This window comes from Aethalodelphis obliquidens, unplaced genomic scaffold, assembly GCF_003676395.1.
Source record: "Aethalodelphis obliquidens isolate GAN/ISIS:26980383/991018 unplaced genomic scaffold, ASM367639v1 scaffold85, whole genome shotgun sequence".
NCBI classification, from domain to species: Eukaryota; Metazoa; Chordata; class Mammalia; order Artiodactyla; family Delphinidae; genus Aethalodelphis; species Aethalodelphis obliquidens.
This window is the reverse complement of record NW_020838029.1, coordinates 1,086,596-1,110,838: the sequence shown is the minus strand read 5'-3', so window position 1 is coordinate 1,110,838 and position 24,243 is coordinate 1,086,596. Positions and strand designations below refer to the sequence as shown.

The following is a 24,243-nucleotide window of genomic DNA, read 5'->3' as shown; positions in this document are numbered from 1 at the left end:
TTATAGGGGTCCCAGAAGGTGAAGAGAGAGAGAAAGGACTCGAGGAAATATTTCAAGAGATTATAGTTGAAAACTTCCCTAACATGGGAAAGGAAATAGCAACCCAAGTCCAGGAAGCGCAGAAAGTCCCATACAGGATAAACCCAAGGAGAAACAGGCCGAGACACATAGTAATCAAATTGGCAAATATTAAAGGCCAAGAAAAATTATTGAAAGCAGCAAGGGGAACACGACAAATAATGTACAAGGGAACTCCCATAAGGTTAACAGCTGATTTCTCAGCAGAAACTCTACAAGCCAGAAGGGATCGGCATGATATGCTTAAAGTGATGAAGGAGAAAAACTAACAACCAAAATTACTCTTCTCAGCAAGGATCTCATTCAGATTTGATGGAGAAATCAAAAGCTTTACACACAAGCAAAAGCTAAGAGAATTCAGCACCACCAAACCAGCTCTACAAAAAATGCTAAAGGAACTTCTCTAAGTGGGAAACACAAGAGAAGAAAATGACCTACAAAAACAAACCCAAAACAATTAAGAAAATGGTCATAGGAACATACATATCGATAATTACCTTAAATGTGAATGGATTAAATGTTCCAACCAAAAGGCACAGGCTTGTTGAATGGATACAAAAACAAGAACCATATATGTGCTGTCTACAAGAGACCCACTTCAGACCTAGGGACACATACAGACTGAACGTGTGGGGATGGAAAAAGATATTCCATGCAAACGGAAATCGAAAGAAAGCTGGAGTAGCAATACTCATATCAGATAAAATAGACTTTAAAATAAAGAATGCTAAAAGAAACAAGGAAGGACTCTACATAATGATCAAGGGATCAATCCAAGAAGAAGATAAAACAACTATATATATACATATATAAAACAACTATATATATATATGGACCCAACTTAGGAGCACCTCAATACATAAGAAAACTGCTAACAGCTCTAAAAGAGGAAATCGACAGTAACACAATAATAGTGGGGGACTTTAGCACCTCACCTACACCAAGGGACAGATCATCCAAAATGAAAATAAATAAGGAAACAGAAGCTTTAAATGACACAATAGACCAGATAGATTTAATTGATATTTATAGGATATTCCATCCAAAACCACAGTTTACACTTTCTTAAGTGTGCATGGAACATTCTCCAGGATAGATCACATCTTGGGTCACAAATCAAGCCTCAGTAAATTTAAAAATTGAAATAATATCAAGCATCTTTTCTGACCACAACACTATGAGATTAGAAATGAATTACAGGGGAAAAAAACGTAAAAAACAAAAACACATGGAGACTAAACAATACGTTACTAAATAACCAAGAGATCGCCAAAGAAATCAAAGAGGAAATCAAAAAATATGTAGAGATAGATGGCAATGAAAACACGACAACCCAAAACCTATGGGATGCAGCAAAAGCAGTTCTAAGAGGGAAGTTTACAGCTATGGAAGCCTACCTCAAGAAAAAAGAAAAATCTCAAATAAACAATGTAACTTTACACCTAAAGGAACTAGAGAAAGAAGAGCAAACAAAACACAAAGTTAGCAGAAGGAAAGAAATTATAATGATCAGAGCAGAAATAAATGAAATAGAAACAAGGAAAACAATAGCAAAGATCAATAAAACTAAAAGCTGGATCTTTAAGAAGATAAACAAAATTGATAAAACATTAGCCAGACTCATCAAGAAAAAGAGGGAGAGGACTGAAATCAATAAAATTACAAATGAAAAAAGGAGAAGTTACAACAGACACCAAAGAAATACAAAGCATCCTAAGAGACTACTACAATGAACTCTATGCCAATAAAATGGAGAACCTGGAAGAAATGGACAAATTCTTAGAAAGGTATAACCTCCCAAGACTAAACCAGGAAGAAATAGAAAATATGAATAGACAAATCACAAGGAATGAAATTGAAACTGTGATTTAAAATCTTCCAACAAACAAAATCCAGGACCAGATGGCTTCATAGGTGAATTCTACCCAAAATTTAGAGAAGAGCTAACACCCATCCTTCGCAAACTCTTCCAAAAAATTGCAGAGGAAGGAACACTCTCAAACTCATTCTATGAGGCCACCATCACCCTGATACCAAAGCCAGAGAAAGATACTACAAAAAAAGAAAATTACAGAACAATATCACTGATGAATATAGATGCAAAAATCCTCAACAGAATACTAGCAAACAGAATCCAACAACACATTAAAAGGATCATACACAATAATCAAGTAGGATTTATCACAAAGATGCAAGGATTCTTCAATATATGCAAATCAATCAATGTGATACACCATATTAACAAGTTGAAGAGGAAAAACCATATGATCGGAGGGATTGAGGAAGATGGCAGAAGAGTAAGACGCAGAGATCACCTTCCTCCCAACAGATACATCAGAAATACATCTACATGTGGAACTGCTCCTATAGAACACCCACTGAATTCTGGCGGAAGACCTCAGACATCCCAAAAGGAAGAAACGCCCCCACGTACCTGGGTAGGGCAAAAGAAAAAAGAATAAACAGAGACAAAAAATAGGGACAGGACCTGCACCAGTGGGAGGGAGCTGTGAAGGAGGAAAGGTTTCCACACACTAGGAAGCCCCTTCGCAGGCAGAGACTGTGGGTGGCAGAGGAGGGAAGCTTTGGAGCCGCGGAGGAGAACACAGCAACAGGGGTGCGGAGGGCAAAGCGGAGAGATTCCCGCATGGAAGATCCATGACATCAGCACTCACCAGCCCGAGAGGCTTGTCTGCTCACCCGCCGGGGAGGGCAGGGGCTGGGAGATGAGGCTCGGGCTTCGGGTCAGATCGCAGGGAGAGAACTGGGCCTGGCAGTGTGAACAAAGCCTGAAGGGGTTAGTGCACCACGGCTAGCCGGGAGAGAGTCCAGGAAAATGTCTGGACCTGCCGAAGAGGCAAAAGACTTTTTCTTCCCTCTTTGTTTCCTGGTGTGTGAGGAGAGAGGATTAAGAGCGCTGCTGAAACGAGCTCCACAGACAGACGCAAGCCGCGGCTGTTAGCACGGACCCCAGAGAAGGGCATGAGACGCTAAAGCTGCTGCTGCCTCCACCAAGAAGCCTGTGTGCAAGCACAGGTCACTATCCACACCTACCCTCCTGGGAGCCTGTGCAGCCCGCCACTGCCAGGATCCCGTGAGCCAGGGACAACATCCCGGGGAAAACGCACGGCACACCTCAGGCTGCTGCAACAACGTCACGCCAGCCTCTGCCACCCCAGGCTCGCCCCACATCCGTACCTCTCCCTCCCCCCAGCCTGAGTGAGCCAGAGCCCCCAATCAGCTGCTCCTTTAACCCTGGCCTGTCTGAGCAAAGAACAGATGCCCTCAGTCGACCTACACGCAGAGGTGGGGCCAAATCAAAAGCTGAACCCCGGGAGCTGTGCGAACAAAGAAGAGAAAGGGAAATCCCTCCCAGCAGCCTCAGCAGCAGCAGATTAAATCTCCACAATCAACTTGATGTACCCGGCATCTGTGGAATACCTAAATAGACAACGAATCATCCCAAACTGAGGAGGTGGACTTTGGGAGCAAGATATATTATATTTTACACTTTTCCTCTTTTTGTGACTGTGTATGTGTATGCTTCTGTGTGAGATTTTGTCTGTATAGTTTTCCTTTCACATTTGTCCTGGGGTTCTGTCCGTCCGTTTTTTGTGTGTTGTTTTTGTTGTATTTTGTATTTTTGTGGGGTTTTTTACTGTAAATTTTTTTCTTTAATAACTCTATTTTATTAATCTCACTTTCTCTTATTTTATTTTACCTTCTTTCTTTCTTTCTTTCCTTCTTTCTTTCTTTCTTTCTTTCCTTCTTTCTTTCTTTCTTTCTTTCTTTCTTTCTTTCTTTCTTTCTTTCTTTCTTTCTTTCTTTCTTTCTTTCTTTCTATTTTTTCTCCCATTTATTGTGAGTCGTGTGGAGGAAAGGCTCTTCGTGCTCCAGCCAGGAGTCAGTGTTGTGCCTCTGAGGTTGGAGAGCCAACTTCAGGACACTGGTCCACAAGAGCCCTCCCAGTTCAACATAATATCAAATGGCGAAAATCTCACGGAGATCTCCATCTGAACACCAAGACCCAGCTTCACTGAACGACCAGCAAGCTACAGTACTGGACATCCTATGCCAAACAACTAGCAGGACAGGAACACACCCCCACCCATTAGCAGAGAGGCTGCCTAAAATCATAATAAGGCCACAGACACCCCAAAACACACCACCAGACGTGGACCTGCCAACCAGAAAGGCAAGATCCAGTCTCATCCACCAGAACGCAGGCACTAGTCCCTTCAATCAGGAAGCCCACACAAGCCATGAGCCAAACTTAGCCACAGGAGACAGACACCAAAAACAATGGGAACTACAAACCTGCAGCCTACAAAAAGGACACCGCAAACACAGTAAGATAAGCAAACTGAAAAGACAGAAAAACACACAGCAGATGAAGGAGCAAGGTAAAAACACAACAGACCTAACAAATGAAGAGGAAATAGGCAGTCTACCTGAAAAAGAATTCAGAATAATGAAAGTAAGGATAATCCAAAATCTTGGAAATAGAATACAGAGAATGCAAGAAATATTTAACAAGGACCTAGAAGAACTAAACAGGAAACAAGCAATGATGAACAACACAATAAATGAAATTAAAACTACTCTAGAAAGGATCAAGAGCAGAATAACTGAGGCAGAAGAATGAATAAGTGACCTGGAAGATAAAATAGTGGAAATAACTACTGCAGAGCAGAATAAGGAAAAAATAATGAAAAGAACTGAGGACAGTCTCAGAGACCTCTGGGACAACATGAAACTCACCAACATTCGAATTATAGAGGTCCCAGAAGAAGAAGAAAAAAAAAGAGAAAGGGACTGAGAAAACATTTGAAGAGATTATAGTTGAAAACTTCCATAATTTGTGAAAGGAAATTATTAATCAAGTCCAGGAAGCACAGAGAGTCCCATACAGGATAAATCCAAGGAGAAACACTCCAAGACACATATTAATCAAACTATCAAAAATTAAATACAAAGAAAACACATTAAAAGCAGCAAGGGAAAAACAACAAATAACACAAAAGGGAATCCCCATAAGGTTAACAGCTGATCTATCAGCAGAAACTGCAAGCCAGAAGGGACTGGCAGGACATATTTAAAGTGATGAAGGAGAAAAAACCACAACCAAGATTACACTACCCAGCAAGGATCTCATTCAGACTTGATGGAGAAATTAAAACCTTTACAGACAAGCAAAAGCTGAGAGAGTTCAGCACCACCAAACCAGCTTTACAACAAATGCTAAAGGAACTTCCCGAGGCAAGACACAGAAGAGAGGGAAAAGACATACAATAACAAACCCAAAGCAATTAAAAAATGAGAATAGGAACATACATGTCTATAATTACCTCAAATGAAAATGGATTAAATGCTCCCACCAAAAGACACAGACTGGTTGAATGGATACAAAAACCAGACCTATATATATGCTGTCCACAAGAGACCCACTTCAGACCTAGGGAAACATACAGAATGAAAGTGAGGGGATGGAAAAAGATATTCCATGCAAATGGAAATCAAAAGCAAGCTGGAGTAGCAATTCTCATATCAGACAGAATAGACTTTAAAATAAAGACTATTAGAAGAGACAAAGAAGGACACTACATAATGATCAAGGGATCGATCCAAAAAGAAGATATAACAACTGTAAATATTTATGCACCCAACGTAGGAGCATCTCAGTACATAAGGCAAATGCTAACAGCCATATAAGGGGAAATCGACAGTAACACTATCATACTGGGGACTTTAACACCCCACTTTCACCAATGGACAGACCATCCAAAATGAAAATAAATAAGGAAACACAAGCTTTAAATGATACATTAAACAAGATGGACTTAATTGATATTTATAGGACATTCCATCCAGAAACAACAGAATGCACATTTTTCTGAAGTGCTCATGGAACATTCTCCAGGATAGATCATATCTTGGGTCACAAATCAAGCCTTTATAAATTAAAGAAATTGAAATCGTATCAAGTATCTTTTCCGACAGCAACGCTATGAGACTAGATATCAATTACAGGAAAAGACGTGTAAAAAATACAAACCCTTGGAGGCTGAACAATACACTACTTAATAACGAAGTGATCACTGAAGAAATCAAAGAGGAAATCAAAAAATACCTAGAAACAAATGAAAATGGAGACACGATGACCCAAAACCTATGGGATGCAGCAAAATCAGTACTAAGAGGGAAGTTTATAGCAATACAATTCTACCTTAAGAAACAGGAATCATCTCAAATAAACAACTTAACCTTGCACCTGAAGCAATTAGAGAAAGAAGAACAAAAAACAACACAAATTTAGCAGAAGGAAAGAAATCATAAAGATCAGATCAGAAATAAATGAAAAAGAAATGAAGGAAACGATAGCAAAGATCAATAAAACTAAAAGCTGGTTCTTTGAGAAGATAAACAAAATTGACAAACCATTGGCCAGACTCATCAAGAAAAAAAGGGAGAAGAGTCAAATCAATAGAAATAGAAATGAAAAAAGAGAAGTAACAACTGACACTGCAGAAATACAAAGGATCATGAGAGATTACTACAAGCAACTCTATGCCAATAAAATGGACAACCTGGATGAAATAGACAAATTCTTAGAAATGCACAACCTGCCAAGACTGAATCAGGAAGAAATAGAAAATATGAACAGACCAATCACAAGCACTGAAATTGAAACCGTGATTTAAAATCTTCCAACAAACAAAAGCCCAGGACCAGATGGATTCACAGGCAAATTCTATCAAACATTTAAAGGAGATCTAACACCTATCCTTCTCAAACTCTTCCAAAATATAGCAGAGGGAGGAACACTCCCAAACTCATTCTATGGGACCACCATCAACCTGATACGAAAACCAGAAAAAGATGTCACAAAGAAAGAAAACTACAGGCCAATATCACTGATGAACAAAGATGCAAAAATCCTCAACAAAGTACCAGCAAACAGAATCGAACAGCACATTAAAAGGATCACACACCATAATCAAGTGGGGTTTATTCCAGGAAAGCACGGATTGTTCAATATACGCAAATCAATCAATGTGATACACCATATTAAAAAATTGAAGGAGAAAAACCATATGATCATCTCATTAGATGCAGAGAAAGCTTTCGACAAAATTCAACACCACTTATGATAAAAAACCCTCCAGAAAGTAGGCATAGAGGAAACTTTCCTCAACATACTAAAGTCCATATATGACAAACCCACAGCCAACATCATCTTCAATGGTAAAAAAATGAAACCGTTTCCACAAAGATCAGGAAAAAGACAAGGTTGCCCACTCTTACCAATATTATTCAACATAGCTTTGGAAGTTTTAGCCACAGCAATCAGAGAAGAAAAGGAAATAAAAGGAATCCAAATAGGAAAAGAAGAAGTAAAGCTGTCACTATTTGCAGCTGACATGATACTATACATAGAGAATCCTAAAGATGCTACCAGAAATCTACTAGAGCTAATCAATGAATTTGGTAAAGTAGCAGGCTACAAAATCAATGCACAGAAATCTCTGGCATTCCTATACACTAATGTTGAAAAAATCAGAAAATGAAATCAAGAAAACACCCCCATTTACCACTGAAAAGAAAAGAAAAAAAACATCTAGGAATAAACCTACCTAAGGAGACAAAAGACCTGCATGCAGAAAATTATGACACTGATGAAAGAAGTTAAAGATGATACAGATAGATAGAGAGATATACCATGTTCTTGTATTGGAAGAATAAACATTGTGAAATTGACTCTACTACCGAAAGCAATCTACAGATTCAATGCAATCCCTATCAAACTACCACTGGCATTTTTCAGAGAACTAGAACAAAAAAATTCACAATTTGTATGGAAACACGAAAGACCCCGAATAGTCAAAGCAATCTTCAGAAGGAAAAATGGAGCCAGAGATATCATGTGCCCTGACTTCAGACTACACAATAAAGCTACAGTAATCAAGATAGTATGGTACTGGCTCAAAAACAGAAGTTTAGATCAATGGAACTGGATAGAAATCCCAGAGATAAACCCAACACATATGGTCACTTTATCTTTGATAAAGGAAGCAGAAATATACAATGGAGTAAAAGACAGCCTCTTCAATAAGTAGTGCTGGGAAAACTGGACAGGTACATGTAAAAGTATGAAATTAGAACACTCCCTAACACCATACACAAAAATAAACTCAAAATGGATTAAAGGCCTAAATGTAAGGTCAGACACTATCAGACTCTTAGAGGAAAACATAGGCAGAACACTCTATGACATAAATCACAGCAATATCCGTTTTGACCCACCTCCTAGAGTAATGGAAATAAAAACAAAAATAAATAAATGGGACCTAATGAAACTTAAAAGCTTTTTCACAGCAAAGGAAACCATAAACAAGACCAAAAGACAACCCTTAGAATGGCAGAAAATATTTGCAAATGAAGCAACTGTCAAAGGATTAATCTCCAAAATTTACAAGCAGCTCATGCAGCTCAATAACAAAAAAACAAACAACCCAATCCAAAAATGGGCAGAAGACCTAAATAGACATTACTCCAAAGAAGATATACAGACTGCCAACAAACACATGAAAGAATGCTCAACATCATTAATCATTAGAGAAATGCAAATCAAAACTACAATGAGATATCACCTCACACCAGTCAGAACGGCTGTCATCAAAAAATCTACAAACAATAAATGCTGCAGAGAGTGTGGAGAAAAGGGAACCCTCTTGCACTGTTGGTGGGAATGTAAATTCATACAGTCACTATGGAGAACAGTATGGAGGTTCCTTAAAAATCTAAAAATAGAACTATCATACGACCCAGTAATCCCACTACTGGGCATATACCCTGAGAAAACCATAATTCAAAAAGAGTCATGTACCAAAATGTTCATTGCAGCTCTATTTACAATAGCCAGGAGATAGAAGCAAACCTAAGTTTCCATCAAAAGATGAATGGATAAAGAAGATGTGGTGCATATATACAATGGAATATTACTCAGCCATAAAAAGAAACGAAATTGAACTATTTGTAGTGAGGTGGATGGACCTAGAGTCTGTCATACAGAGTGAAGTATGTCAGAAAGAGAAAAACAAATACCGTATGCTATCACATATATATGGAATCTAAGAAAAAAAAAGGTCATGAGGAATCTAGGGGTAAGATGGGACTAAAGACACAGACCTGCTAGAGCATGGACTTGAGAATATGGGAAGGGGGAAGGGTAAGCTGTGACAAAGTGAGAGATTGGCATGGACATATATACCTTGCCAAACGTAAAATAGATAGCTAGTGGGAAGCAGCCGCATAGCACAGGGAGATCAGCTTGGTGGTTTGTTACCACCTAGAGGCGTGGGATAGGGAGAATTGGAGGAATGGAGACGCCAGAGTGAAGAGATATGGGAACATATGTATATGTATAACTGATTCACTTTGTTATAAAGCAGAAACTAACACACCATTGTAGAGCAATTATACTCCAATAAAGATGTTAAATAAAAGCAAAGATATTACAAATAAATGGAGAGATATACCATGTTCTTGTTTTGGAAGAATCAATATTGTGAAAATGACTATACTACCCAAAGCAATCCAGAGATTCAATGCAATCTCTATCAAATTACCAGTGACATTTTTTACGGAACTAGAACAAAAAATATTAAAATTTGTATGAAGACACAAAAGACCCCAAATAGGCAAATAGTCTTGAGGGAACAGAACGGAGCTGGAGGAATCAGACTCCCTGACTTCAGTCTATACTACAAAGCTACAGTAATCAAGATAATATAGTACTGGCACAAAACCAAAAACATAGATCAATGGAACAAGATAGAAAGCCCAGAGATAAACCCATGCACCTATGGTCAACTAATCTATGACAATGGTGGCAAGGATATACAATGGAGAAAAGACAGTCTCTTCAATAAGTGGTGCTGGTAAAACTGGACATCTACATGTAAAAGAATGAAATTAGAACACTCCCTACCACCATACACAAAAATAAACTCAAAATGGATTAGAGACCTAAATGTAAAACCAGACACTATATAACTCTTAAAGGAAAACATAGGAAGAACCCTCTTTGACATAAATCACGCAAGATCTTTTTTGATCCACCTCCTAGAGTAATGGAAAGAAAAACAAAAATAAACAAATGGGACATAATGAAACTTCAAAGCTTTTGCACAGCAAAGGAAGCCCTAAACAAGACAAAAAGACAGCCCTCAAAATGGGAGAAAGTATTTTCAAATGAATCAATGGGCAAAGGATTAATCTCCAATATATATAAACAGCTCATACAGCTCAATATTAAATAAATAACCCAATCCAAAAATGGGCAGAAGACCTAAATAGACATTTCTCCAAAGAAGGCATACAGATGGCTAAGAAGCACAAGAAAAGCTGCTCAACATCACTAATTATTAGAGAAATGCAAATCAAAACTACAATGAGGTATCTCCTCACACCAGTTAGAATGGGCATCATCAAAAAATCTACAAACAACAAATGCTGGAGAGGGTGTGGAGAAAAGGGAACCCTGTTTCACTGTTGGTGGGAATGTAAATTGATACAGCCACTATGGAGAACATTATGGAGGTTCCTTAAAAACTAAAAATAGAACTATCATATGACCCAGCCATCCCACTGCTGGGCATATACCCAGAGAAAACTATAATTCAAAAAGACACATGCACCTCAATGTTCATTGCAGCACTATTTACGATAGGCAGGTCATGGAAACAACCTAAATGCCCATTGACAGATAAATGGATAAAGAAGGTGTGGTACATATATACAATGGAATATTACTCAGCCATATAAAGGAATGAAATTGGGTCGTTTGTCACACAGTGCCAGTGTCAGAGCTGCCATAATTTCTATTTCAGTGCTCTTTTTACCATACTATTCTCTTTCAGATCCTGCAGAAGATGAATAATGGCTAAAATTTATGGAGCTGTTATTCTTTACCAATCTCTGAGCCAAGAAATTTATGTTTATTAGTTGAATTGAGAAGATGGTTGGTGGTATACACAGAATGAATTGAAGAAAGATTGAGGGTGGAGGGCATCAGATGGAAGGCTATTGAAATTGATTAGTTGGAATAAAATTCATACTAGGAAACTGGTGGTGAGAATGGAAAGGAAAGGGGAAGTGGGAGATACTTCCATTGGATTAGCTGGAAACAGCAGGATCCCTAGGACACTGGACACATGAGTTTTGATGTAGGAAAAGATAAACAAATGTGTGCTCTAAAGAAAGGTGCTATCCAGATTGCTATCCAGCATCTGTGAAGCTAGCTAGTTTCTAGAAGAATCCCAGCCTATATATATATCCCATATTCCTGTCTACTCCTCCCTCAATATGGAACTTCTCTCAAATGTGGGTATTCATTGGTAGCGTAGCTCCAAATGCATCCATGTGCTTGCCATAAATCCTGCTCCACAGCCCCTCAAAATTCCATTAGCTTTCATTTCTGCAATGGGTACATCTGGGCAAAAGAGGAATTGGCAGGATCTCCTGCAGAATTTTGGTTCTGCATAATCTAAGTGAGGATGCTCCCTAGCATGTCCAGCTCCATCCTATCTTCTAAATACACACTTATACCCACATCTCAAATTTAGCATGTTTAAAACCTGCCCTTGATTCAACCTCCTTGATTTTCTAGGTTCTATAGACAGTCTCTCCATTCTCCCATCCTTGCGAGTTAAGTCCTGGAATATCCCAGACTTCTTCCTCTCTCTGACCTCCCACATCAAATCAATCACAGAGCCCTATCAATTCACCCACTGCAGCAGAGCTGACATCAGTGTGGGCCTTTTCTTCTGCACTGCCCAAATTAAAGCTCTCATTACCACTGATACAGGTTATTGTAATATGTGTTATTCCTGCCTCCTCTTTCTTACTCCTGTGATATATACTGCACCAAACACCCACCTATTTACTGAGGCCTTATGATGGCCTCTACACTGAACTAGTTGTGGAGATACAGATAATAACAACATTGCCCTTAAGAACCTCACCATCTGGTTAAGGAATACAGGTGAAAAATCAATACAAAAATATTTTTGCAAGTATTACATTGGAAGCGTGAATGAAAATGCTATAGAAACTTTGTGCTGATTGGGTGAAATTATTTGAAAGGACAGCTTCACAGAGGGGGTGACACTTGAGTATGATCTTAAAGGTTAAATAGTTGACCTGGTGGAAAAGCAGGAGAAAAGCACTGTAAACAGAGGAAGAACATGCATGATGATATAAGGTGGTTACACCAGGACTGTTGAACGGTCTGAATGGTTAATACACAGAAGAAAACCAGTAAGGCAGGGGATAGGGCTCAGCCAAACCAGGCAGAAACCCATGCCCCTTTTGTAGGAAGTGGGGGTGGGGAGAGGACTGTACAGCCGTCTCAGACAGGATTCAGACTGGTCAGTGGAGCTGTCCAAATGTGGGCTTGTTTCTTGGCAACAGTATGATAGCCCAATAACTGTGTCCAGGGGACTGTCAGAGCAAGACTGTCATTCAGGAGCCACCTCCTTCTGGCCCCACTTGAGCAGTCAGCCTAGCTCATGCGCCTTGCACTTTTCCCTAGGGCTACAGTCAGGGTTGTCTCCAGTCCTCGTCCCACCGAGCTCTACCATCAGCTAGTTCTGCCTACCTCCCCATCAGCATCTCCAGAACCTCCTCATCTCCACCTTGTGCTTCCCTGAAATTGCTTGTGCTTTTCCCAAGGAAACATCTGGTCTACACATTCTTTTCCAGGCCGCATCAACATTTGGCACTGTACATATCCAGAGCACCCCCAAATTCTTTGCTTTTACTCTCTCATCCCCAAATACTCTCTCTTGCATGAAGCCCCTCAGTCTTGCTGGCTCATACTCTGTGTGTGTGTGTGTGTGTGTGTGTGTATGGTGTGCTACTTCCACTAGCTCCCTCATAACAAGGGAGGGAAGCACTCACCACAAGGTCTTGAAGATTGGAAAGATCCAATGAGAGCAGGATTGAGCTCTAAACCCAAATCATTTCTTCTTGCCCTTTCCTATATCCTTGGGGTATAATTCCTGTCACTACAAATTAGCCAGACATTCTTCCAAACATTCTCCTATGCCTTCATCCCTCAGTGCCCCCCTCCTTTCATTCCCCACTCCCTTTAGAATCACTCAGCTAGAGGTCTTTTCTTGCCTTGTACTTTCCTCTCTGCTCAGGATCCCCAACCCCTGTCTTCCCTGGGGCACCCTAGCCCCTGCATCTCTCTACAGTGGCCCCAATCCTGCCCTCTCTTTCCTGGCCTCCCGAAGCATAAGGGAGACATGGTCCGCTATACCCCCAGCCCCTTACTCTGAAGCCCTATTCTTATGGAGTCTTCTGCAGCCCCCGCCCCAAACACTGCGCTGTCAGATCTGCACCAGATTCCCTCCCCTCCCCTTCGCAGCTCTCCAGTAGCCCCTCCCCAGGGCGGTCTTAAGGTCAGAGGCTCTTTCCAGCTCAATTCCGTCCAATCCGTCCCAGTCCAATCCAAACCGCCCTCAGCCCCCGCCAGATGACTCACGTACGTATTTAACACGCGAGGGGGGTGATCGGCGGCTGGCAGGCTACAGGGAGGTTCTGAAACCCTCCAGTGGGAACCAGGAATTTCTGGTCAAAGACTGTTCCGCGCTTTCAGGGTCAGTTCTCGCTGCATCCCTGTTCACCTTCTTCTCTATCGGTCTCCAGGCACTTAGGGCAGCCTCACTCGCTAGCCCGCTGGGCGCCGCCACGGGCCTGGGGCCCCAGGGCGGGGACAGGGAGAATACAGCCGATTGTTGAAGAGAGCTTTATTCCTGCGGCAACCCGCCACCATCCCGGCTACTGCTGCTGGCCCATGACAGCGCTGAGGGCTTCTGACAGGCTACCACTGCGACCTCGCGGACCATGTCTCCCCTATCCTTTGGGCGAAACGCTGGACAAGCCCCGCCGATCGCTCTCCACTAGCCAGATCTGGCCAACTTTAGTGCCTGGGCCCCCGTAAAGAAGATCAGAGCAAGGTATGTAGTTGGGGCAGCGGGGATGGAACAGGAGGCAGTTGAGCTCTACAACGTGGCCAGGCTCTGCACGAGAAGGTGCACGTGGGAATAGCAGCGAGGGGAATCAGGGCTGAGGGAGGGTCCTCCAACACCGACTCCACCTCCCATAGCTTCAAAGCCCTGTCAACACCCTGATCTCCCACCCCAAACTTGAAAGTATATATATGACCTCACTTCCGAGGTGCGAAAATCACTTCCTTCTTCCCTGACATTCCTGGAGTGCGAGCTGGAGAGTCAAATCCTAGAGTGCCAGGGACTCTGCAGGGCTGGGTTCTTCCCAGTCAGAGAAATGTAGCACAGGCAGAGGCAAGCCCCCTCCCCAGACTGGGCATGATGATTCCCCACTCCCACTCAGCATTCAGAGGGGGTGGGGGTTCCACTTTGCTCCATACAGCCCCAGAAGCTTTTCTCCACTAAGCCACAGTTTATTCATCTGTTAAATGAGGCTACCAAAGTCCACTCAGAGGGCTGCTGTGAAGATTACTGGAGGTAATGTATGTGCATAGCTCTTGACACACAGGGGTCACTCAGGTTTTTTTTTTTTTTTTCCCATACACGGGCCCCTCACTGCTGTGGCCTCTCCCGCTGCAGAGCACAGGCTCCAGACATGCAGGCTCAGTGGCCATGGCTCACGGGCCCAGCTGCTCCGCGGCATGTGGTGTCCTCCCGGACCAGGGCACGAACCCGCGTCCCTCGCATCGGCAGGCAGACTCTCAACCACTGCCCACCAGGGAAGCCCAGGTCACTCACCTTTACTTTTCTTTGCTCTTGCCCCTACAACCTTTGAATGATAGAAACCTGGCACATTTCCTATGGGGTGATATTCTTGACCTCGCAGGCACAGATCATGCTGAATTAGCTACCTCAGGGACAGAGGCTCAAGAGACAAGTAGGAGTGGGCAGGAAAAGTCCAGAAGAAACGAGGAACTTGCTAATGAAAGGAGAAACTTTGGTGACTAAAGAATCCCAAGGAGAGGAAGAGCCCTGCAAAGTAGGAGGAGATGCCAGCAGGGAAGTAGAATCTGAGAAAGAGGTAGAGTCCAAGGGATTTGAACAGGGTAGCCCCAGGAGAAAAATTAAACCCCCAAAATAAAAAAGATTGAAGCCTCAGATTTAGAAAGGATACTGAAGAAGAAAAGGTGGTGCCACAGAGACATGGGGGACAATGAATCCCATGAGACCTAGAAACCCAGGCGAAGAAGAAGATTGCAGAAAAGTGGTGGAATCCCAAGGATGCCCAAAGGAAATAACTGGATAGAGATGAGACTGCAGAAAATGAGTGGGGTCCCAGTGGTACAAGGAAGAGTCTCTAAAAAACAGTACTCCGGAAAAGGGGTGGAATCAGGAGGAGGGAGAGAAGGTTTCCTGAGAGAGATAAAAACTGCCCTGCCGGGCTTCCCTGGTGGCACAGTGGTTGGGAGTCCACCTGCCAATGCAGGGGACATGGGTTCGAGCCCCGGTTGGGGAGGGTTCCACGTGCCGCGGAGCAACTAGGCCCATGCGCTACGGCCGCTGAGCCTGCGGGCCACAACTGCTGAGCCTGAGTGCCCCAACTACTGAGCCCACGTGCCACAACTACTGAAGCCCACGCTCCTAGAGCCGGTGCTCTGCAATGGGAGAGGCTGCCACGGTGAGAAGTCCGCACACCGCAGCAAAGAGTGGCCCCCACTCACCACAACTAGAGAAGGCCCGGGCAAGGCAGTGGGGACCCAAGGCAGCCAAAAATAAAAATAAATTAAAAAAAAAACCTCCCTGTAGTGCCAGGGATTTAGGGAGAAGAAAACATAAAAAAAGATAAGATATGCAAGCATAGGGGTTCCCCAGGAAAGGTAAGATTCCAGAAAAAAAGGTGAAGCCCCAGGGAAAGATGGAATGGGGGCCTAAATAAAATTTGGACCCAAAGAGGGGTAGGACTCTATATCTAAAGGGAGGGTATTTTAGAAATGAAATAGAACCTTTCAAAAGACTGGCCTGTATATTGGAGGGACATCAGAAAAGGGAAATAGGTCCAGGGATTTGGGGTAGTGATACCAGAAGAAAGAATGAAGAAAAAGGGTAGAATTGCAGAGATACAGGAAGGGCACACCAGAAAAGTGGTATAGCCCTAAGATGTGGGGAGACCCTGAGAAATAAAAGGCCCCTAAAGGGTGTACAGCTTCAGAGATGTAAGGATGAGTCCCCAGGAGAGACATAAGACACCCCCTCATAAAAGGCAAGGCCCAGAGACATAGAGAGTAAACCAAAGGAGAAAGTTAGGACTCTATTAAAAAGAAAGATGACTGCTAACAAATATGGGGTTTATTTTGGGGATGATGAGAATGTTCTCCAACTAATTATTATGGTGATGGTTACACAATCCTGTGACTGTAATAAAAAGTATTGAAGTGTACACTTTAAATGGTTGAATTATATGGTACCTGAATATCTATCTAAATATATCTAGATAGATAGAGGGAGAGAGAGAGAGAGAAGGAAGGAAGGAGGAAAGGAAAGAACGTACAGGGAGGGAAGGAGAAAGGAAAGCTGACTTGCCGATATAGGAAGGAGAGCCCCAGAGAGAATTTGGACTCCCAAATGGATTGCCCTAGATATAGAGTGAGGAGACACCAGTAGCAATAGAGGACCCCAGAAAAAAAGTGCCCTGCAAAATTGGTGGCATGCAAGAAAGGGGTAACTCCAGTAATTTGGGGCAAGTAAGTTGAAGAAGAGACTTCAGAAAAGGGGTAAAGTCACAAAGATGTAAGGAGGGGCTTCTAGGCACGAAATAAAACTGCCTAAGGTGGGGAAGTCCCAGGGCTGCAAGGAGGGGACCCTAAGAGAGAGAGAATTGGCAATCAAAGTTGAAACCCCAGTGATTTGGGAATGGAACTCCAGGGGAGAGGCTGAACCCCAGAGGCTTGAAGACCATGATTCTAAGATAGTTATAGAACTTCAGAAAATGGCCACAGCATTAGAGATTGGTTAAATGTATTGTTAAAAAGGTGGGGGTGGTAAGACAAATAAAAGAGACTCAGGACAAGAAGGAGTACCTCATAAAATTTTAGACTATCAGGGATTTCAGGGAGTTGGGGAAGAAAAATTTCAAGAAAGAAATCGATACCCAGTAAAAAGGAGAATCCCTGGGAGAGAAGAGCAATTCAGCAAGCCAGGTAAACACCCAGAATTTAAGGATGAAGACCCCAGGAGAACAGTGTGATCAATGAAGAAGGGGCTTTGGGGAAAGAGTTTTATCCCAGGAGAGGGCTGAAATCCCAGCCCGGCCACTATCTTTTACTTTTTTGTCCCCCCAGCCAGCTGGGCTGAGATGACTAGTTTAAAACTGTGTATCATAGGTTAAGAAGATCCTCAAGGAGGGGATTGGGCTAGGCCACAACCCCCAGCTTCAGGGTCTTAATTAAAACATTCCCTACCCCTTTCTTTCTTCTTTCTTTCTTCTTCCCTCCTTTCTTTCCTTACCTCTGGCACCCACCCTGGCCTTAATCTTAAAGGGCTTATTGACCATTATATTTTAAGTGATATTTGAACAGAGGGGCCTTCTTGTCTTTTTCAGATTTCAGCTGCTTACTTATTTGCCTGAGGTTTCACCCTGCCTTCTCATTTAATGCTAATTTTATTTCTGTTTTAGTTATTTCATTAATATATCATTATTATTATCATTACAATCACTGTTGTCAGAATAAAGCTAAAATATAAGCCTACTAAGGAGAAGTGACATCATGTAATAAGACAAAGTCAAAAACACTGTATTACCTAGTTCTGTATTGAACTTGGGAGTGCTGAGCCAATTTTCCCAGCTGAGCCTCAGTTTCTTCATCTGAAATTCTCTATGTGATTCTGTGATTCTATAAACCAATTTCTGGATGACACATTTACTCATCAACTTCAGGGTAATCAGTTAAGGGAGTTGAGGTAATGGCTGGCGCTCAGGGCAGCCTATTCCCCCTAGTAGAGTCTCAAGAGCTCTCCAGGTAGTCTCACTGCCAAATTATTCTAGTGGTCCTGGCTGGGCTACCAGGGGATCCTGGGAATCCAATTTTTGGTGCAGGTGCAGGTGCAGGAAGATTCTGCTTCCATATCCGGCTTGGTGGTCTGACAATCACTGATGCTTCTACCCTGTCAGTGAGTGAGACAAGAGACTGATTGCTTATGCCTGCTGATCACCACTCAGAAGAAAGATTATTAGACTCTAAGGGGGCTTGGGCACCCTGTTATCTCCAATCCTGAGCTCATACCCAAGTGCCTTTAGGTGAGGCACCAGGAGAATCCCAAATGTCTTCAATCAACATACCAATAAAAGATATCTGAAGGATTATACTGCTCCCACAGAGTGCAATGCCCTCTCAGTTGCTCCGATCCCACAGGAATCCTAATTTATTAAATCGGTCAGCTCAGTCTGAATTGTTTCCAGAGAATGCTGGTTAAGTTCCTTTTCTCCTTGTTCTCTCTCTGCCCTACCCAGAACCTCTGCATTTGTTGGTAGCTGCCAAAGAGTAAGAACCTCTGTGGGGTACTGCATTGCTGCTGCTGCCACAAACCCAAGGAGAAAGACCCAGAAAGACCAAGGTTTGTTGATGGATTTTATTGGGGACCTAAAAGTCTAGGAATTATGTGGGTAATATTTTAAAACTAGCACTACTATTTAGCTTATGATAAGTACCCTGTGTCAATTATGAATATACCGAGCTTGACTGGTCCCTGGTCATACTCTTTAGCCACTAAAAACCAAGTACGCACACCCTGTCCCATGAACATATCCTCTATGTCTTCTCAGCTCTAACCAGGGTCAAACACAAACGCCCTGGGTCCCAGGTATCTTTCTCCTTCCCATCCCCTCAGCTGAAATGAAGGGTGCCTGCTCTACCCAAAGACCCATGGGAGGGGAAAAAGTAAACCATTCCTCTGCCCACCTTTCCCTCCCAAGGAAAACACTCCTAGGATAGAGCATACCCAGCCTTCCTGACAGGAAAGAATAATTAATATTTAGTCTTAAATCTCCCCTTACCTAATCCCCCTACCCACCCTACTTTTAGCTAAAGTGAGTCCAAATACAACACTTTCATGTCTGTCAAAACTGGAAGGGAACCAGACTGTCCTCTTCACTTTACAGGTGGTAAACTGAGACCCAGAAAGAAAAGATTTTCTCAGTAACACTGTTAGTGGCAGAATAGGATATAAAACCTGCATTACCATTTCCCTCTCAGCACCACCCCTCCCACCCACTCTCACACACAACTCTGAGGCTTCTTCAGGACTGGACCTATTCATTTACAATGAAATGCTAGCCATCTATTGTATTTCCCTTCCCAGGTGGATTACCCCTGAAAAGAGGACCTCAGGACAGATTTACCCTTAACCAAATGAATGTCCTACCAGATACCTTCTAAAGTATCTGGTATCTGGTATCAATAATAGACTGGGAGAGATTGGAGTGGAACAGGCTATGAAGGGACCCAAGGAGAAGGAATGTAGACAATGTCTTCATTTTGACTTAGATTTATAAAGCCCACTCAGCTCATGCATGACCCTTCTCCATCACAGGCAGTTAACTCTGCACCCCGTACCCCACTCCCTTGCTAAACTGTCCTCCTGAAGCCAGCCCTAAGACAGGTATCTCAGACAGGAGTGAAAAGATAAAAGGCCAAGGTAAACACTCATACTGTTTTATTCCTTACCTACCACTCAGTGGCCCTAGACCAACCTTGGTTATCTGAAGTTTTGTTATGGAAAGTGGAGTTTTCAAGAAGCCCCCATATTATTACTTACCTTGGGCTCTGGACTGCATTTTTTATCCCTGAAAACCAATTCCTTTGCCTCTGGTATTATGATACCATGGGCTGCCCACATAGACTTCTTCACCAGATAAGGCTTAGTAGCTAGACAAAGAAATGAGCAATGAAGCTTTGAAATTTCTGGGTTTTTTTTTTAAGGGAAGAGAGGTGGTATGTGTGGAGGGGATCTATTTATAGATATTGGTTTTTCAAAGACTCCTCTAGGCCCAGAATTCTGGTCCATTTTACACATCATCTTGGCAATCATCTACCCTGGGAACAGGAATAAGGGGGTGAATACTTACTTTTCTTACTATAGTGTGACTTCTATGTAAATTATGTAAGTGAGTGGTGTTGTGTGTGTTCATGATTATATTTGTGAGTATGGTCGGTTGCACAGGTCAGTTTTACAAGTTTGTGTGTTCATATTTCAGCTAAAATTAATGCAGTTAATATTGCTGGTTAACTTTGGCATGAATGAAAACAAACTTCCAAGCACTAAAATTATATGGAACAAAATCCATATATTCTAATTTCCCTAAATACTACAGAAGAGGCCTGTGTGCACATCAGTCTTGGCCATCCCCTGTCCAGCTTCTTCCCTGGATGGGGGTCAACTCCTTGGCTTCAGGGAAGCACTTCTCAAAGTGATCAGGGTGAATGGTAGGTAAGTAGACTGCTTAGTAAAATCATTTTGAGCCCAGAAAGCCCTATCTCCACCAAGTTTAGAGCAGGAAGTACTGGCATCAGCCCATTTGCGCTTGGACCTCTGCCCAAGCGCAATGGAGTGGTGTTATTCCTTTCTGCTTGCTTCCTTATGGTGGTGAGGGCCCTTCTTCAGGACTATCCCTCCAGAACTTCTATTCCCTCCACCTTCTTCCAACCCTACCCACTCACCTGCTCACAGATTTTTTTCTTTTTTTTTGGAGGCGTTGCAGCATCATGTGAGATCTTAGTTCCCCGACCAGGGATCAAACCCACGCCCCCTGCATTGGACGTGCGGAGTCTTAACCACTGGACCACCAGGGAAGTCCCTCATAGATTTTTTTAAGTCACTTCACTGGATCTACAAAAGGGCCAATAGTAAACCCTCCATGGGAGTGAAGTTGTCACTGCCTCTTTTCAATTTCAGGGTTGCCAAGTAAGGTACTGTGATCTCAAAAATTATCCTCCTGGATACTGTTGCTATCTTAATCTTATGAGTCCTAGACACTTCAGTGGAAATGACCTTGCTATGGGAGAAAAGAGCATGGCTATGCCCTTAGGCAGATTGCTTCTCCTCTCCCTTACTTTATTCATCTGCAAAATGGGGCTGATCAGTCCCACCTTGATCGTCTTACAAGGTCTTACAAGGATCCAACAAGACAAAGCATGGTCTTTGTGAACCAAAAAACACAGGCCAAATAATGTGGATACCAAAAAATACCAACCAACCAACCAACCAAACACCAGGCCAAATATCCATCAAATATTTATTCTCAAGTCTAAGAAATAAAAATAAATTAATACAAATGAGAGGCAGGGTTACGGACAAGGGCATAATTCAAATATAAATTTAGCCCAAGTACCATTTCGGTTGCCACTAAGAATAGCAAGAGGAGAGATGGAACAGAGGGATGGAAGTATGGATAGCAGTAGAAGATGTCTAACTTTCTCCCCTTAGTTTGATCACCACCTGAAATTCAGCCACCTGACCTGTTCTGCATATTTTGAATTTTCATTTTTGGTTTTCTTTTCTTTTCAGGTGATTTCTGCATGGGAGATATGGGGACTAAGACAGTAGGGTAAGAGGTAAGGGTAGCTAGGGCAAGGCCCTAACAGATAGTGGGCAGTTCCTTTTTTTCAGCCCCAGTGTAAGGGCTGGCCCCCTTACATTTCTGGAGGAGACTTCTCTTGTGGTACAAGTGGTTTGAGGGCCTGCAACGTTGCTAGCCCGGAATCATTCTGGCCTCTGACTCTGTGCCCATGGACAAGAGACTCAAAAATCACCCTCTTTGTCCAGGCCACAAAGCTGGAAGCTGGCCACACAGGCTGCTTGGCTGCTGTCTGTTTTGGCAAAAGCCATCCTACCTCCAGCAAGAAAGAACTAGATCCAGGTGACTCCTCAGGGGCCATGAGGCATTTGAGGGTGGTGAGGTAAGGGTACAGGTTGGAGAGATCCAGCATTCTTTCTAGAGACATAGAACAGCTGGGGCTGGTTGTGAACCAGTTTGCCTCTAAGCCTGTCTAAACTTTTCCCCATTCCTTTTAGGAGAAGCACTGTCTCCTCCTTAGGGATAGATCTGAGAGCCAGCCAATGAGACTGAAAGGATCCATGAGATGCAAGTCCAATCCTCTCTGAGATGCTGCTCACAAGCCAAGTGACCAGGGCCCAGAGTCCACAGCTGGGTCCTGGGCCCCTTCAAACTACCTCACAGGGTTGTTGTGAGGATGTCATGAGATCATGACAGTAAAGAGCTCAATAAATGTCTCTTGAACAGATCCATACATGTGATGGTGCTTTGCAAACTATAAAGCTCCATACCAAATGGTAGAGAGAGTCAGGACACTGTTTTGCAGTCACATAAAGGAAGTGATTTTTGCCACTCATTCTCACCCCTCACTTAAGACTGGGGCATGGGAAGGAAACGGAGAGGAGAAGAGAAGTTTGAAATAGGAAATAAAGGAATAAGAGAACAACAAATAAAAGAAGAATCTAAGGTAGATGATTCTCCAGTGACCAACTTGTATTTGAGAGTGGCAATGAAGATACAGACAGGAGGGACTTAGAGCTCTTTCTAGGGACAGAAGAACAGAGGTCAAATGGATCTTAGATATTTACTTCAAGACTCCAGCTCCTGTTTGAAACACCTCCAATGATGGGTAACTGTTTTCTCCCTGAGGCAGCTTGTTCTAATTATAACCAGTTCTAATGGTTAGAAAGTATTTCCTTGTATTAAGCTGTTTCCTGCAGCTTTAAATTCTATCCCTTGGTGCCATATAGAAAAAAACTAATGCCTTGACATCATGTGAGCATTCAATAAGTGTCTGTTGACTGACACATGGGCAGGTGCTAGGGAGGAGTAGACTATCTCCTTTTGTGTCTTCAGGAGCCAATCAGCACAGCCTTATATTTTACTGAAGGTTCAATAAATATGTGTTGAATAAATGAATGAATGAACATCCCAGGGTAGGCATGACTGCTACAATCTCTTGAGTTGAAATGGTCCATTAAAAGTCATCCAAATCTATCAACCTACCTCTCAAAGAACTCTAAGCCATCCCATAAGATTCTGAGTCTTCAAAATAAACACCTGGCTGTTCAGTGACTTTGGGCCAAACTGCAGTCTTACAGTGAGAAAACTAATCTCTTATTGATTTACCCTCATCCTCTTCCACATCCCAAGACTGATGGAAGGCAACATCTTAAGTGGAAAATGACTCTCAAATCCAATGTGTGACAAATGCTCAAATAGAGGGTGCTATGGGAGCACAGGTGCAGGAGTACTTGAGTCTACCTGGCTAGGAGGGGCTGTATGAGGACATTCTAGAGCTGAGTCCTGAAAGATAAAGAAGCTGCATGTATAAATGAGGTGGGAGGAGGGGGCAGGTAGCTCAGATAGAGGGAACTTCATGGAGTCCTGATCATGCATTCATGGGAAATAGCAGGAGTTTGCAAAATGGCTAAGGCTTCCTAAATGGGGTCCTGAAATTTGGATGGGGGGCGTGGTGAGAGAGCAAATAAACACTTCTAATTCAATTTGATTCTGGAGGTGGCCCAGAGTTTGGCAAGAAGCTGGGCCATGATTAAGTAATCACCATAGCTACTATGATCAGCACTGTTCATCTTCACCGCTCTCATCTCATGTGTCACCACTGGCATCATCACCATTGTCAGGACTGTCATCGCTGCTACCCAAAGTGTCAACATAATTGCTACCATTCCAGCCCACTAGCATTCCAACTATTACTTCACCCATGCTTTTCACCACTGACATCCACCATCACTCTTGTCATGGCCCTCTGAGCCAGTGTTTCTCATATACTCCAGGAAGTTGGGGGGAATATTCTGTCTTTCTGGGGTGTGCTAGGGATGCAACCCAAAACAGCTAACTACAAGCCAAATTTTCTTTGAAATGTTATGTTATGTATCAAATATTTATGCAAGTTTTGTTTTCTTTGATATAGCCATGTTTGTTTTAAGATAAAAGCAACACTATTTAAATTGTTTACTCCCCCCAGGCCAAATCTGTAAGTAAAACTGATGTTGCATGAAGGTGTTTTGTGTTTACCCTGCCACTTCCTGTATCCTTCTGTGCCTGAACTATTTCCTTGCTTCCATCCCATCATTT

At 42.5% G+C, this 24,243-nt stretch overlaps 1 long non-coding RNA gene across 1 annotated transcript; it reads left to right on the top strand.

Moving 5' to 3' along the window:
- Positions 1-13,691: 13,691 nt before the first annotated feature.
- On the top strand, positions 13,692-22,919 carry LOC113613138 (uncharacterized). The gene is made up of 3 exons (XR_003430091.1): positions 13,692-14,105; positions 18,604-21,703; positions 22,164-22,919. It is a non-coding gene; the product is annotated as an uncharacterized LOC113613138 (long non-coding RNA).
- The last annotated feature ends 1,324 nt before the right edge of the window (positions 22,920-24,243 follow it).